Source organism: Salvelinus fontinalis, chromosome 7, assembly GCF_029448725.1.
Source record: "Salvelinus fontinalis isolate EN_2023a chromosome 7, ASM2944872v1, whole genome shotgun sequence".
NCBI classification, from domain to species: Eukaryota; Metazoa; Chordata; class Actinopteri; order Salmoniformes; family Salmonidae; genus Salvelinus; species Salvelinus fontinalis.
Genome location: NC_074671.1, coordinates 48,029,242 through 48,044,240, shown reverse-complemented (window position 1 = coordinate 48,044,240; position 14,999 = coordinate 48,029,242). Strand labels below are relative to the sequence as shown.

The 14,999-nt window shown below is 43.3% G+C and overlaps 1 protein-coding gene across 1 annotated transcript in view; it reads right to left on the bottom strand.

Moving 5' to 3' along the window:
• The window catches only part of LOC129859557 (aryl hydrocarbon receptor-like), an 81,223-nt gene that overhangs the window by 48,942 nt on the left and 17,282 nt on the right, over positions 1 to 14,999 (bottom strand). The gene's annotated exons all lie outside the window — the stretch shown is intronic.

Sequence of the window (14,999 nt, the reverse complement as noted above, 5' to 3'; positions counted from 1 at the left end):
TGCTAACCAAGTAAATAGTATGCTAACCAATCCATGAATTACATACATACAGTTTGTTTAACAACATGTCATATGCATATAACAACTATTCACAGCAATTTAGACTTACAGTAAAATGTATTCAAGGACTAGTCCGCAATCTATTTCTGTTGCTTCAGGAATGCAACACATAACACATTCCCAAAATGTTTTATTTGGTATTTCTAAATTGCTCTCCCTAAAAATAAACACGAGTCTAAATATGTTTCTACTCTGGCTTACAATTTTGGAACAGCTGTTCATTTATTGATTCAAGAAGATTCAGTCTCTCTCAGCTGCTGCATGAATTAGTAGTAAAAAAAAAAGAGACAGAGATATATCCAAAATGTCCCCCTATTCCCTATATAGTACACTACATTTGACCAGGGCCCATAGGGGACGCAAACAGAACGTAATTAAAACCAGCAATTAGCTTCACTCTGTTGCAAGAGGAGCACAGGGGTTGATATCTAATGTAATGTAATGTAGTATAGTAGTACACTAATGTAGTAATACAGAAGAAAGAACGAGGGAGGAGATGAGGAGGGGAGGTAGAAAAGGAGATGCTGCTTATTTCTAGGCCCCAGTTTTGTCTTTTAACTTTTAATGATTCCATGCCTTGCCTTTCTTCTCCGGCAGCGCAGGGTATCCTGTTTACATACTTGGTGCTGTACTTGAAAGCGGGGCCTGCGCCTTCCCTGCACAGACATGTTGGGGAACTGCTCGCACTAGCCCTTCTCCGCGCCCGCCCGCCGGCAAAAAAATAAACAAAAATGGAGGGGTTTGTGTAATTGCAACACAACGGAACGAAGCCTGTCCTGTCTGGTTACAGTATGATAGGGTAGACTTGGCTTTACTGTAAGGCACCTGCATGGAGTGTGTGTGTGTGTGTTTGTTTGTAAGATAACCCACAGCACACGTTCACAGCGTATGTCTTTGTTCAAAAAGATCATAGCAGTTAGAGAGAATCAAATATCCTGTATGTAGGAAGTCTTAATCAATGCAGGAAATGAAGACATGTACGATATCGCTGAGTCACTATATATAGCCCAATAGTTATGAGCCTTGATAGACAGTCTTGTCATTTAACAGATGCTTTTTCATACTGGTCCCCAACGGGAATTGATCCCACAACCCTGGTGTTACAAGCTCCATGCTCCACTAACTGAACTACACGGGACCACAGACGACTGGTGTTCACCGCTGGGGTGAGAGAGAGGTTGAGATGAGGTTATGGTTGTTGGTTAGGGTTTTGGTTTTGGTTTAGCCTGGTTAATGGTTAACCTTGAGTGGTTATGCAGAAATACACACACACACACTAATGCCATGTCTGCAGGCCTACCTAGGCATGGCTCTGGCTACTTACGTGTCAATACATCTCCGTGTTCTCTGCCCGACCCACTCATTCTTGTCCAACTTGTCGTAGCCCTTTACACTCTTACCTGTATAAGTGTTGAAAATGGCAGATTTGGCCACTGATAAGTGCCTAAATTGGAACGCGTGGATGTACACTAACATTCTGTACATGACGTCACAGCTCTGTGCTTCACAGCGCTGTACGGGTTTTGACTGACAGCCACTCTGAACTTGAGCACTGCACGCAACAGGGAGCTGCCCCCATCCCTCCTGCTAATTGGGCAACTTTTGCTAATGTTTTGCTCTCTGAGTGAGGGAAATGCTGCATTTTAAGAGGACTCGAGGTATTTTAAAAGATGAGACGTTGAGGATTTTAATAAATACCGCTTTGATGTCATACAAGCGAACCCAGACACCAGTCCAAATGTGAACATCGCATTCCATATCACAAAACATACGATAATCATTTCCCCATAACCTTCAAACTCATCCCTTATAATTGCTACCGTGCTTATGCATACTTCTTTTGTAAGAAACGTTTCATCTTAACCCTATCCATATAGGCCAATTCCCGCGAGTGTAAAGGGTTAAACGTGTCTGTTTAATCTTCATATCAAAAGACAAAGAAAAAGAATCCTCATCTCCAATAAACTAAAAAAAACGATCTGCGCTACGTCCCAAATGACACCATGCAGTGCACTACGTAGGGAATAGGGTGCCATTTGAAACGCAGCTAATAAATCAGATATGCATCTGGGTAATGTAATGCTCTCGTTACAGGAGGTGTCCTGAGTAATCATTATCATCCCGTAACCACAGCCAGGGGATGCCTGCACCAATCAACAGGGGCAAAATTAACTAAGTGATAAAACGTTGGCGACAGTTTGTCTCAACATCAAGGCCAGGCAACCAGGCCAATGGACACTCCTGCCTCATTCTCTGTCACTGGATCTGTCCTTCCAGACCCCTGTCATGTGATAAGGTGGTGGCGGTGGTGCTCAATGCGTCAAGCAGAGCGATGACGCGCCAGCTAAAATAAGGCCTGTAATATCTCTCTCTCTCTCTCCCTCGCTCTCTCTCTCCCTCCCTCTCCCCCTCAGTCTCTCCCTCTATGTGTGTGTTTTCTGTTGGGGGGGCGGGGGAGGGGGGGCGTACACTACCCCTCATCCTCCAGTGAGAGCCAACAGGACCTATCCATGAGGAAGAAGAAGAAGAAGGGAGCCCTGGAAATGAACACACACCCTCCCTGCCGCCACATCCCAGCAACACCAAGAACCCCTGCTGAAAAGGGCCTCCTGGATTTCTGACATCAACACCCTGTGTTGTGATGTGTGTGCGCGCGTGCGTGCGCGCGTGCGTGTGTGCATTCGTGTGTGTTCTTGAGGTTCGCTGACAGACAAGGACACCTCGTCTGTGTGTCTTCCCAGCACTAACACAGGAGACCTTGAGAGGCAGAGAGAGAGAACTGATTGAGAGAGCCCACCCACCTCCTCGCCCCCCTCCCAGCCCCTGCACCACTGACAGATCCCGGGCCCTGCTCCACTGACAGATCCCGGGCCCTGCTCTCACGCAAGCATGCCTCCCTGAGGACCCACGGCTGCCAAGAGGAAAGAGAGCCCTATCTCTTCCTGTGTGCCTCGCTCACTGCAGCGCCGATAAAACCCAACCCACAACACTACAGCACAGTACGACTATGACTTGGTCTGAAGGGTATATTAAACTGAGGAGGGCGGGGAGGGGGTAGAGTTTGCGGAAGACAGCAAGAGAAGAGTGGAGAGCGGACATGACCGGGTGTCCAGAGTGATTCTGCTGAGGAAGCGATGGCCAGAGCCAAAGCAAACGTCTCTCTCTGGCAGAACAGACATTCTAAGTATCCGTCTGTCACTTCTTACATTGCACATATTGTAGCTGCTGGAGTTATTTTCTCTACTTCAAGTTTGCCTCAAGTTTATTTTACACAACTCTTGCAAGGGGAAAAGTTGTTTTCAGTTCAAGTTCAAAATGTAATTGGTAGCCAAAATTAAAACTTCTGCTTTTTAAAAGAGATATAGTACTGTAACAAGACCAGGTAACCGCAATACATTTACACAAGCTTGGTAGTGAAATATAAACTATTATATTTGCCCAACAAGCCCCTACTGTGTTATTTCCACAGAAGTACATTTCCCCATGAATTATGACTTTGATTACACAGATTAAGGATATGTCGGGAAACAGCTATCACACTCCACTGGGGAATTCTGTAATCTGCTCCAACAGGTTTTTCAGTGTCAGTGTGTTCACTTCAAAGATGTTATTTACACCGAGCAGAAGAGGGTGAAAGAGGTGCAAATATTTGAAAAGGGAGAGAAAGAAAGACAGAGAAAAAGAGAGAGCGAGAATGGAGGAGAGAGAGAGAGATAGAGGGAGAAAGGGGAGAGCGAGCAAAAGAGAGTGACAAACAAAGAGAGCGAGGTGTAGATTAGAGAGAGGTAGGAAGAGGGTAGAATAAACATTGGATTCTGACAAGACATGCAGGCTGGTTTGTTATGTTTTAACTTCTTACCTTGCTGATAGATTTCCACTTCTCCACCTCTTTATTCTGATAACCCACATGGGGCTCTGCCTATGTAAATGTTCATTCATAACGCTGGGGGAGGGGAATGCCTGACAGTAATTTTCCACCGCCATGATGTTAATCCAAATCACCTCCCTGTGTCTTGACGGTGTGTCAGGTGAGCTCGAAGTGTACTGTATACAGTCATTCAGGGGATAGGTGCAGTCTGGTGCAACATGTTTAGTGGTCTGTGCCATGACAGTGGGTGAAACTGTTGCGTCATTTTGTGTCATTGGAAGAACATACAGGCTCGAGGCTCATGTTTGCTCATGACACATTGTCAAATATTAGGCCTTTAAATCTCAAAGAAAGGATGAACTGAGTAGGTTTGCACATTTTGGGGAATATTCAGAGGTGGAAACGTCCTGTGGGAATTAATGGGAATATATGGGAATTGATATTAATCCAATTTAAATGTAGATGTTTTTTTTGCTTTGGAAATATTTACCATATCTTATGGAGACAGAAACATAAACCTTTTACCTTATCATAAGTATATATAATTGCAAATTATTAAATTCTTCCAATAGAAATAAAATAAAAATATGAAAATTTTGTTAAACATTTAGTTACGAATTGAACTTGAATTAAATGAGTTGACTCGTCACATGGGATGATTTCACAGAACCACAAAAGAAAGGGAATATTGAATGATCCCCAATGATCCATTGCATCTCCCAAAAACGTTTTCAACATACATCTGTAAAATGATAGTCTAGAAACTAAAGCTTTGGTTGTCTTCCTCTCAGGCTTCCATGTATTCTCCCTGGACCTCCTCAATGTCCACCTCTTGAACATCAGACTCTGAGGCCCCATCTCCACTGTCACTTTCCAACCTTGTTGAGGATGGCTCGCTGTCAGGCTCAAAAAGCCTCAAATTTGCCCGGATGGCCACCAATTTTTCAACCATTGTATTGGTTAGCCTGTTGCGTGCTTTGGTGTGTGTGTTCCCAAACAAGGATGTTTGCGCTCTGAGGCGGCTGATGTTGGTGGGATTTGGAGGATGATGGAGGCAACAGGGGAAAGAGCCTCAGATCCACAAAGTCCCTTCCACCAGTTGGCTGATAAGATATGTTGGCACACTGCCATATTGCATCCCAAAGCCCTTGCCCTTGCTATCCCAAAGTCCTTGCTTGGAAGTGTACTTCGCCAGACTGCCAAAAACAAAGGTGGCGAGACACGCTAGTGAGACACGGTAGTGATGACACCATAGGCCTTGTTGATCTCTGCACCAGACAGGATGCTCTTGCCAGCATACTTGGGGTCCAACATGTACACTGTGGCGTGTATGGGTTTCAGGCAGAAGTCTTCACGCTTTTTGATGTATTTCAGATCTGCAGTATTCTCTGCTTGGAGCAACATTGAAGTGGGCAGAGCAGTACGGATAACTTCTCTTACATCTGCAAGCAGAGTCTGAACATCAGACAGGATGGCATTGTCTCCGTCAATCCGTGCAATGGCTACTGCTATAGGTTTCAGGAGTTTCAGGCTGCTTACCACTTTCTCCCAAAATACATCATCCAGGAGGATCCTCTTGATGGGGCTGTCCATATCGGCAGACTGTGATATGGCCATTTCTTGGAGAGACTCATTCCCCTCCAGGAGACTGTCAAACATGATGACAACACCAGCCCAACGGGTGTTGCTGGGCAGCTTCAATGTGGTGCTCTTATTCTTCTCACTTTGCTTGGTGAGGTAGATTGCTGCTATTACTTGATGAACCTTCACATGCCTAACTATTTCCTTGGCTCTGTTGTAGAGTGTATCCATTGTTTTCAGTGCCATGATGTCCTTGAGGAGCAGATTCAATGCATGAGCAGCACAGCCAATCGGTGTGATGTGAGGGTAGGACTCCTCCACTTTAGACCAAGCAGCCTTCATGTTTGCAGCATTGTCTGTCATCAGTGCAAATACCATCTGTGGTCCAAGGTCATTGGTGACTGCCTTCAGCTCATCTGCAATGTATTGACCGGTGTGTCTGTTGTCCCTTGTGTCTGTGCTCTTGAAGAATACTAGTTGAGGGGTGGAGCTGTAGTTATGTAGTTAAGTATTCCATGCGCACCATTCGACCACCCATCAGAGATGATTGCAATAGAGTCTGCTTTCTCTATGATTTGCTCGACCTTCACTTGAACTCTGTTGAACTCTGCATCCAGCAAATTAGTAGATAAAGCATGTCTGGTTGGAGGGGTGTATGCTGGGCAAAGAACATTCAGAAATCTCTTCCAATACACATTGCCTGTGAGCATCAGATGTGAACCAGCTGCATACACAGCTCGAGCAAGACATTCATCAGCAGTTCTCTGACTACGTTCCTCCATTGAGTAAAAAAAAACATGAGCTGTTGCTATCGATAAGGTGTCTGATTCATCATTTTCACCTCGAATAGAAATAGAGTGACTTTTGTCAGAGGTTGCTTGTTGTGAACGCTGAGGGAACTTTATCCACTTGGCCAGATGATTCTGCATCTCTGAGAATTTTACGAACCGTACTACTATGGATCTTGGTGGGGTGCCGCTGGGGGGTTTTGAGGCCAGAGCTCGGTGTGCTCTCTCGATTCCCAGGTCAGTGTCGTCGTCAAGTATGTCCTTGAATAGACCCTCCATAAAGTTGGGCATAGAGTCTTTTTCTGCGCCCTCTACTACGTTATAAAGTCTAATGTTGTTTCGACGTGAGAAACCTTCGAGTTCTGTCACTTTTACCTGTAGTGCGTGTTGGCTTTTCAGTGACTGTTCAAGTATTTCCTTGACTGCGAAGTTCCATGAATCCGTTTCCCCAATGCGCTGTTCTACGTCCCCCATTCTTGTAGATATGCTGTGAAGTTCTAATTTGTTTTCTTCCAGTTTCTGGTTAATGTCCTTCTTGAACTCATTTAGTTATTTTCTTACATCTTCGCGCAATTCCTCCTTCATCACCTCATGAAATGAGGGTTATTTTGCTGCTGCTATCTTATTTGCGCTAGCATTAGCCATTTTGGGTTCATCGACGATTATATCTTCTGCTGTCTTGTTACAGGCTGTTGTTGTAGCGCCGCGACCTTTTCCTATTTTCCCCTTTTCCATTTTGCGTAAGTTATTATAATGCTCAGAGTAAATACTTGAATTTGGGGGGGAAATTCCCAACCGATGTGCAGTACGAAAAACTAGGCAGTCATTTCCTAAGTTGCGCCAATTCTGCATCTCTGTTGCATTCTTCACATATGATTTGGCACAGTATTTGCAAATGTACACAGCTTTTCCTTCTACATTAGCTGCAGTGAAATGTCTCCACACCGTGGCATTTTCCTGTAAAGATTAGAAAAAAATTAGTAAAAAAACAACAAATACAATTCCATGTACAGATAAATAGTTAGATTAACAACTCCTTTGTAAGATAAATGTTTTAAGATTAAACATATATGGAAACAGGTGAATTAACACTCCTCAGTTAGCAGGCTCAAGCGAGCTAAAACCCACATGGTAGCAAAAACTAACTAGCAGAAATTGTCAACAAGTTAGAAATGATTTAAACACACTTTTCTTTAGGCTACAATTTACTTTTTTTTTTAATCATGTATGTCATATAAAATATATTCACCCCACCCAGTATGGTAATCAAAACTTACCAGAAAGCATGTAGTCCTTGGCTCAGACAGCGTAGTAGTGTGGGCTTAATAGCATCTCATTAGTGTGCAAGATCTTGAGAATCAGCTGTGCATGTGATGGAAGAATGCACTGTGCATGCAGAGGGTTGCAATTCCATTGAATTGGGGATAGTTTAACCAAATGATGCCACAAGACCTATAATTGCCTTATGTGTCTCCCACAAAAAAAAGGTTCACTGTTATAAGCTAACTTTTTTGAATTTAAGCATAATTCCAATGGAAAATTTCTGGAAATATTCCGGAAAGTTTCCAACAGTTTGCAACCCTAGACCCTGAGTTTGAGTTTCAGAAGGACGTCTTCATGGAAGAAACTGAGAAAAAAATTCTCAGAAACTCAGAAAATCCGAAGAGGCAAAGACTTCTTATTAAATAAAAGAAGTTGAATCAGGAATAGGGCTGTTGCGGTGACCGTATTACCGCAACACCAGCAGTCACGAGTCATGAAGGCAGTCAAATTCCATGTTACCGTTTAGTCATGATAATTAGACTTCTCCAAGCTCTGATGCTGCTGATGGTCATTAGTAGCCTACCAAACTTACTAACTGCCTGGTACTCTGCACTCTATTGTCCCTCTAATCATTCTGACATCAATGCAAATGTATTAAAAAATCGAATCAAACAGCTCATGTTGCGCAAACTTTCAATAGGCTATGCAATTGCGCAAGAAAACAGTGATGCCTCTACTAAAAAGAGGAGGATCCCATCAGCTTTCTATAGGCTTGGCCTACTATATTTATTTCTCAACTTTCCTAATATTAAGCACATTGTTTATCTTTACAACAGGAGTATAGCCTACCTGTCAGGCATGAAAATGAACCACGGGAAAAGCGTCCTCCATTCGCTATTTAAGTGCATAGATGACATGTATTTTTTCCCGCTGCCCTTGTTTCGAGACAGGTGCATGATAATGGTCCATTCTAAATCAAAACAAATTTCACACATATATTATTTAGTATATGTAAATACAATCATTAAATCAAGAATAGTCTGATGGGTGACAATATTAGGCTATCACTTGTGAATAATGCCCAGCATAAGAATCTGCCTATTTTTTGGAATCATAGTAGCACACCTCATGTAGCCCAGCCCATAGGCCTATATGTTTTGATAAGGTTTGTATCACAACTAAAGTGGCCAAATAACTTCTTAAAATTAAGCACACTTCTTATGGCTTGGGGGCAGTATTTCGACGCCTGGATGAGAAGCGTACCCAAAGTAAACTGCCTGTTACTCAGGCCCAGAAGCTAGGATATGCATATAATTGGTATATTGGTATAGAAAACACTCTAAAGTTTCCGAAACTGTTAAAATTATGTCTGTGAGTATAACAGATCTGATATGGCAGGCGAAAACCTGAGGAAAATCCATCCAGGTAGTGGGATTCTTTTTATGTGGGTATTTTCAATTGAATGCCTATAGACTATCTAATTGTGCACCGCCCTATGGGACTCCCAATGACGGCCGGTTGTGATACAGCCTAGATGTCTGGATGTGATACAGCCATAGTCAGGAAACATATTTTCCTCCCAGAAACACTAGATCATCGCTGCTCTTATGAATCATCATTGCAGGTATGTATCCTGATGCACATTCTTATTCAACAGCATAGGAACACACTCAGCTGTTTGTACAAACTCAGGGAAGTGGACTGTTGGAAATGGATATTCCCTTCCTGAGGCATGTCATCACCTGAGGGATACAATTAGAACTGCCGCTAACCGAACAATAACGTCACAGTCCAGTCCTATCCAGGCTTGTCCAGTCCAGCTGGATGACCATCCAACCTCCTGCATCTAATCCCCGTCGCTCGCCAGCAGCCAGAAGAGCAGGGAGAGAGCCAGCGCTAGATCAGAGGTGAAGGGTTGGAGCGGAGGTTAGCAGACACCTTGCTGCTCTGAGACACCAGGCATCAGGCCACAGTGAGGCATTCCTATTCAGCCTGACTTATGTTGATCCACTCAGTCTGAACAAAGAGAGCTTCCTGTATACATAAAGGAGATTACTCAACAGGTTTCCCCTGATAACTGACTGAGGAGCACACACACTTTTTAAAATGTATTTAACTAGGCAAGCCAGCTAAGAACAAATTCATATTTACAATGACAGCCTACCCCAGCCAAAACCGGGCCAATTGTGCACCACCCTATGGGACTCCCAATCACAGCCAGATATGTTTCAGCCTGGATTCGAACCAAGCACTGTACTGACGCCTCTTGCACTGAGATGCAGTGCCTTAAACTCCTGTGCCACTCGGAAGCCCACATATGCACGAATGAACAAACACATACTAGCACAGACGCTTGCGCAAACGCTCGCGCACACACACACACACACACACACACACACACACACACACACACACACACACACACACACACACACACACACACACACACACACACACACACACACACACACACACATTTTCCTATCCTTGTGGGGACCAAAAATGTATTTCCATTCAAAACCCTAAATCTAATCATTACACTAATTATAAAAATATAAACAATTCTCCCCAATTGGTAGTTATGGTCTTGTCCCATTGCTACAACTTCCCTACGGACTCGGGAGAGGCGAAGGTTGAGAGCCATGCGTCCTCCAAAACACGAACCTGAAAAGCCGCAATGCTTGCTTAACCAGGAAGCCAGCCGCACCAATGTGTCGGAGGAAACACCATCCAACTGGTGACCATGTCAGCTTGAAGGCACCCGGCCCGCCACAAGGAGTCGCTAGAGCACGATGGGACAAGGAAATCCAGGCCGGCCAAATCATCCCCTGTGACACAGCCTGGGATCAAACCAAGGATTGTAGTGACGCCTCAAGCACTGCGATGCAGCATCTTAGACCGCCGCGCCACTCGGGAGGGCCCCTTAAACTAATTCTAACCCTAAACCTAACCCCTGAGCTTAAAATAGCCCCTGTCATTATCTTTGTTTTACTATTCTTGTGGGGACTTTTGATTTCCTGTACCCACGAGGGTAGTAATACAAGCCCACACACACACACACACACACACACCACTCTGTTCAGTGCCTTCATCGAGACCAAGTGAAGCACATTAACATTTGCACTGCGAGAAATGTAAATATTATAACAAATTCCTTTAACACCAGACAAGCCAAGTGAGTCATTTTGACTTAATATGAATTTAAAATTGAAATATCTCTGCCATTTCTTAAAGTCATGACCCACTTCCATCCTTAACTTTTCCAAAATAAGTATATTTAAGACACATATGTTGTTAGCATTTCGATATCACAAACAGAATTTGTGTTCCAACCAGTTGAAGAGGACTTTTTCAAATCCTCCTACAGAGTCGCATGCTGGTAAGACATTTTGATTTCTATATAGTATCAGAAAGAGCAGATTCTGAAGTTTCCAAAACACTTAACATTGCCAAATAACTCTTACAAAATGTAAGAGATGAGCTTTATTTCACAATACACCTTTTCCAAGAATAACCACTGTTTCATGAGCTCCACACTTGAGCATGCGGCAACAGATAGCCTACAGTAACATAAACAAATGAATATTATATAGTGTTCTTTGAAATAGTAACTTTTTTCATATTCTAATGTTACCCAAGACCTTCATAAACACAACCAAAGGAGTATTTTTCCGATAGCATATATGAAATGTATTTATTAGAATAGTTTTGACTTGAAGGGGGGGGGGGGTTCCCTCGTGGTCTTTCTTTTGTTAACTTGCACCGTTCTCATGACACATTGTAAAAGGAGAACTCTATTATACATCCTCTGTGTATTCAATGAAAATATAGGAATCATTTTTTCCCCCCCTCCTAGACTATCTCTTCTGTTGTGGGGTTGTTAGTTTCAGAGTGTGTGACTCAGTGACAGCTGAATAACACTGGAGGTTTATAAAAAAAAGGGCGAAATCATAACAGCTGTCCTTCAGAGAGATGAAGTTTCTCTCCGTTTCCTCTCGCCTCGCCAAAAGTTGAACTCATGCATCAGAAACGAGAAGTGATGATTCACCAAACCCCTCCCCCCCCCCCCCCTTATAAAACCCAACAACCCCTAATTCCCTCTGTTCCCACCAATCTCAATCTGATCTCTCAATAATAAGAAAAAGCACCAAAACAACTCAACTGGACGTAATGGACCAGCCGATACCTTTCAGGATGGTGTAGGTCTGCTAAAGAGAACAAAGTAATAGGAGGCTACAGTCCCCTATTGGCTGCTGCTCTTTTCTTGTTCTTATCATGCAGCTGCTTCTGTTGTTACTCAGGGAAAAACAGGAGTAGGGCCTACAGAAAGAAACAGGAGTAGGTCTACAGAAAGAAACAGGAGTAGGGCCTACAGAAAGAAACAGGAGTAGGGTCTACAGAAAGAAACAGGAGTAGGGCCTACAGAAAGAAACAGGAGTAGGGCCTACATAAAGAAACAGGAGTAGGGCCTACAGAAAGAAACAGGAGTAGGGCCTACAGAAAGAAACAGCAGTAGGGCCTACAGAAAGAAACAGGAGTAGGGCCTACAGAAAGAAACAGGAGTAGGTCTACAGAAAGAAACAGGAGTAGGTCTACAGAAAGAAACAGGAGTAGGGCCTACAGAAAGAAACAGGAGTAGGGCCGACAGAAAGAAACAGGAGTAGGGCCTACAGAAAGAAACAGGAGTAGGTCTACAGAAAGAAACAGGAGTAGGGCCTACAGAAAGAAATAGGAGTAGGGCGTACAGAAAGAAACAGGAGTAGGGCCTACAGAAAGAAACAGGAGTAGGGTCTACAGAAAGAAACAGGAGTAGGGCCTACAGAAAGAAACAGGAGTAGGTCTACAGAAAGAAACAGGAGTAGGGCCTACAGAAAGAAACAGGAGTAGGTCTACAGAAAGAAACAGGAGTAGGGCCGACAGAAAGAAACATGAGTAGGGCCTACAGAAAGAAACAGGAGTAGGGCCTACAAAAAGAAACAGGAGTAGGGCCTACAGAAAGAAACAGGAGTAGGGCCTACAGAAAGAAACAGGAGTAGGGCCTACAGAAAGAAACAGGAGTAGGGCCTACAAGTCCCTTGCTCCACGAGAACCCCTTTTGACTTTCACTCTCAACTGACGACTCCTTTTCAACTAGTGCGGGGAAACTATTACGAAAACCCCTTTTTCTTTTACTTACTTTTCAAATTACAATCGCAACTTTTGACATTGTCTTCCCCAAGCATTGATTTTCCTGGTACTATTTGTTTTCTAACCATTGTATTCTTCCACCGAGAGAAAGTTGGACGGCTTCTCCATTGTTGGTAGGGAAAAAGAGGCAGTTTGTTTCAGAGGGAGACAGAACATCAATATTTGTTTTGGCTGGAGTCATTCATTCTAACGTAATGGGTGGTGTCCCAAAATAGCACCGTATTCCCTACATAGTGCACTACTTTTGATCAAGGCTGGTGGAGAATAGGGTGTTATTTTGGAACGTGGATATGGTCTTTGCAAAGTTCTTACAGTAATTTCTTATGTGTTTCCCAAAAAAGGAAATTCCACTCTCTCACACACAAACACACACACACACACACACACACACACACACACACACACACACACACACACACACACACACACACACACACACACACACACACACACACACACACACACACACACACACACACACACACACACACACACACACACACACACACACACAAAAGGGCTTGAGCTCTACAAGGAACATTGATTGAAAGAGATTGAAAGCTGTAGGTCATTAGGGCCAGTCTCAACCTGTCCTGCATGGTGACCTTTAACCTGGCCTGATTGAGACAGCTTTACTCGACTGCTGCTGACCTCTGTCTGACATTATGACCCCTGTGGTCATCCTGTGATTGGTTCTACAAACCTATCAACCGCTGTGATTTGTTCAATGCACACCTTAACTTCTTATGAGCAGGTAGCGTCCCACCTGGCCAACATCCGGTGAAATTGCAGAACACAAAATTCAAACAGAATTATAAATATTTAACTTTCATAAAATCACAAGTGTAATACACCAAAATAAAGCTTAACTTCTTGTTAATCCAGCCGCGGTGTCAGATTTCAAAAAGGCTTTACGGCGAAAGCACACCATGTGATTATCTGAGGACAGCGCCCCGCATACAAAAGCATGAAAAACATATTTCCACCAGACAGGTGCGCCATGAAAGTCAGAAATTGCGATATAATAAATGCCTTACCTTTGATGATCTTCTTGTGTTGGCACTCCAAAAGGTCCAAGTTACACCACAAATGGTCCTTTTGTTCGATAATGTCCTTCTTTATATCCATAAAAACTCAGTTTAGCTGGCTTCAGTCAATAATCCACCCAGTTTCCCTCCATCAAAATGCATACAAAATGAATCCCAAACGTTACTAATAAAATTTTCCAAACAAGCCAAACAACGTTTATAATCAAACCTTAGGTACCCTAATACGTAAATAAACGATCAAATTTAAGACAGAGAATCGTTATTGTCTTTACCGGAGAAAAAAAGCAAAGAATGCGCTCTCTTCGACGCGCTTGGAAACACTACAGCCAAAATGGGAGCCACCTAGAAAAACTACAATTTCTGGCTCATTTTTCCAAAAACCAGCATGAAACTCTTTCTAAAGACTGTTGACATCTAGTGGTAGCCCTAGGAACTGTAATCTGGGAGGATTTTCCCTTATAATAAAAGTGACAGCCATTGATGTTTTTTTTTTGGGGGGGGGTGGTTTGTCCATATCAGTTCTGTTATACTCACAGACATAATTTTAACAGTTTTAGAAGCTTTAGAGTGTTTTCTATCAAAATCCACCAATTATATGCATATACTAGCTTCTGGGCCTGAGTAACAGGCAGTTTACTTTGGGCACGCTTTTCATCCAGACGTGAAAATACTGCCCCCTACCCAAGAGAGGTTAACCCTAACAGTATCCCTTCCTTACTCATCTCTGACCACTGTTTACTCAAAAATGTAATATTTAGGCGTTGTAGCAATCAATGCCTTACAATGCATAACTCTTTATTTGGGGAATTTTAAGATAGAAATCTCTTGTCAAACTCAATCCCAACTACGGGTAGAGACCCCGGTGACATTTTAGTTCAAATACAGCACATGGCTAGTATTTCAGAGCTAGCTAGCGGTCGGTATACCTGGAGGAATCCGCTGGGTTTGTGATATGGCTTAGTAGGCATGTGGCAGATTCCTCAGTCTTGGCACTTCGCCTGCAATGGAACTTGATCAGAACTCAAACACAGGACCTTGACACCATCTGGAAAGTAGAGGAGCTCACGCTAACCAGACACAGATATTGTACATGTACCAACTGTGGTTGATAGCTATTGCAGAGAGGGCGCTGCTCAATAAGTTGGAACTTAATTATTTTTTTTAAATGGCAGGGCCTGTTCACCCTTTGCCCAATCTTTGCCC